The sequence below is a fragment of the Dipodomys spectabilis genome, unplaced genomic scaffold, assembly GCF_019054845.1.
Source record: "Dipodomys spectabilis isolate Male_0828 unplaced genomic scaffold, ASM1905484v1 ptg000247l, whole genome shotgun sequence".
Taxonomy (NCBI): Eukaryota; Metazoa; Chordata; class Mammalia; order Rodentia; family Heteromyidae; genus Dipodomys; species Dipodomys spectabilis.
In genome coordinates, this window is record NW_024870924.1 from 950,344 (window position 1) to 953,172 (window position 2,829).

At 48.6% G+C, this 2,829-nt stretch overlaps 1 pseudogene; it reads left to right on the top strand.

Annotated features, from left to right (window-relative positions):
• Positions 1-424: 424 nt before the first annotated feature.
• On the top strand, positions 425-1,042 carry LOC122124793 (annotated as a pseudogene).
• The last annotated feature ends 1,787 nt before the right edge of the window (positions 1,043-2,829 follow it).

Sequence of the window (2,829 nt, forward strand, 5' to 3'; positions counted from 1 at the left end):
TTTGATGTCAGTATAACTTGTGGAGGAGATGGGGAAAAACAAGTCGTTTAAGGATACAGGTGGACCTGTTGTAACAATGAGAAGTACAAGTTGTTATGTCCAAAACGAGCTTTACAACGTCGGTGGCGAGGAGGGGGGGGGGGGCGGGAGAAGGATTGGGACTGGGGAGGAGGGGGAGACTGGGAAGGGATGTGAAGGGTAAACAAAGGAGGAGGCTGCAATTCTTGGTAAGAAATGTATGCATTATCCTGCCCATGTAATTGTAACCCCTCTGTACAGTATTTTCACAAATAAAGTAAAATAAATTTAAAAAAAAAAAAAGATGTAGCCGCCTCTTCTCCGCACCTCACCTTTGCCTCCGGACTTCTCAGGGGCCAGCAGCAGCCCGACCAGGGGCCCGGGACCCAGGGCTCAGCCAATGACCATGGGCTTGGTGTCCAACTAGCAGTTTGCAGGTGGCTGTGCCAAGGCGGTGGAGAAGGTGCCGGAGTAAGCGCCGGCGGATGCGGCTCAGGTGGCCGAGGAGCCACAGCTGCTGCACAGGGCCGGCATCTTTAAGTGGTTCAACGTGATCATGGGGTTCAGCTTCCTATCCATGTCCGCCCGCACCATGGTCACGCTGGACCCCCTGGTGGACGTCTTTGTGCACCAGTGTAAGCTGCACATGGAGGGCTTCTGGAGCCTGAGGGTGGGAGAGGCTGTGGAGTTTACCTTTAAGAAGTCTGCCAAAGGCCTAGAATCCATTGGATTCACTGGGCCCAGTGGGGTGTTCTCTTTGGGAGTGAGAGGCGGCCAAAGTTGAAAAACATGCAGAAGGAGACAGGTGCTACAACTGTGGTGGTCTAGACCATCATGCCAAGGAATGCAAGCTGCCACCACAGCCCAAGAAGTGCCACTTCTGCCAAAGCATCAACCACATGGTGGCCTCCTGTCCACTGAAGGCTCAGCAGGTTCCCAGTTCCCAGTGAAAGCCTGCCTACTTTAGGGAAGCATAAGAAGAAGAGATCACAGACCTGCCCTGCTCCCCGAGGCCCAAAATTGAGCCACCAGAATCAGGGGGGCTACTCTTGCCAACAGGAAGTTTCAAGGAGCAGGCATCAATCGGCAAAGTGGAGAAAGTGGGGATATGGGATGGGTTGGAGAGTAGCTGGCACTGCCATATGTCTCAGCCTGGGATGTCCCAGCATCACCCCATCTTCTCTTTTGATGAGGGGAAGGGGTGATGCATAGGAATCCCATCCCAATTCAAGTGAGGGGCTTTGGGGGAACCATTTTGAAACCTGCATACTTTATATGATAACCTTCACCTGCCCTACATGCTTCCCTTCCCTCCCGCCCCCCCCCCCCCAGCCTCCAGCTTCTAAAAATGACCCAGATTGGCAAGTTGTTCCTTTAAAGAAGGATGTGTCCTATTTCTCTTGCCAGGGTGTGAAACAAATAAGCATCAGACCAGCAGATCCATGGGCCCAAATCCCCAAGGTGTAGTTCCTCGGGTAGGAGGGCCTGTCAGGAGCAAGGCACGGTTGTTTTGTTTTGTTTTGCTTTTTGTCTCTCCACCACCTCCTCTCCTCCACATCTTGTTTCCTCATCACCCTATCTTTAGCCGTAGTGCTGGGAGAGCTGGTCCAGGCATTGGGTTGTGATGACAGGCAACATGGGTTACTAGGGAATGCCTGCAAACCTGCTGCTCTGTGCTTCTCCCCACCCCTGCCCCCGCCCCCATTCTGGGCCAATGTGATTGTAATTTATTTTTTCCCTTGGATAACTGCACCTTGGGTCCCCGCTTTCTCCAGGATGCCAAACTGCACTATCTGTGCGAATGACGTATCTTGTGCATTTAAAATTTTTTTCTTATTATAAATATTCTGGTTTTGTATTTTTATATATTTTAATCTTAAGACCCTTCTTCCTGCACTGTGTTCTCAGGTACATTAGCAATCTCAGGGATAAGTGGGCAACAGATCCAGGTCGGCACAGCAGGAAGAGTTTGTTGTTTTTATCACCATGGAGAGCAACCATTTGGAGTGCATAGCCTATTGAACTAATTCATTTTTGCCAATTAGAGCTGGCTTTTCTGCCATAGGGTCCTCTTGAAACCCCCTCAACCCTTGGAAATGTTTCATGGGAGACTAGGTTTTTAATTGGGTTGGCCCATGACTTGTTCTCCTTCTGCTGGAAGAATGGAAATTAGTCTAAACAGGAAATGGTGGTGCAGACAAGGTAGAAGAGGCCCAAAGAGGAAGCCAAGGTTAGTAATGATTGTCTAATCCTATGGCTCTGGAACTTGTTTTCTTTCCATATACCACATCTATCCTTTACTAGGTTAGCCTGGGATTACTGTGCAAGTAACTGTATATGTATTTTTTTTTCCTCTAAGGAATGGGAATTGATATGTTTGGATTTTAAGACCACAGATTTGTGTCCACCTTGTACTAGCCACGCAGGGATGGCTCTATAAAAAGCAAGGACCAAAATCCTCAGTCTCAGCTTCCAGGGAAATCCATAAGTGAAGGCCTCTCTCTGGAGCCGTGTCCTGCCCTGCTGCAGAATTGTTCATAGTGTTGTGTTAGCTAAAGGAGAAAAAGGGAGTTTTGTTTACATGCTGTGAGATCACCGCAAACCTACCTTACTGTGTTGAAACAGGACAAATGCAATAGAATGCATTGGGTGATGTGTGTCTGATCCTAGTTTCTTGTCTCCTCACAAATGCTGCCCCCCTCTAGTTAATTGTATTTGTCTAGGCTCTGTAGGACTTTACTGAGTTTCTGAGTTGGTCATTTGCTAGGTGGCCTAGTTTGTGTAAATAATAATGTGTGGGTCTTTTCTCCA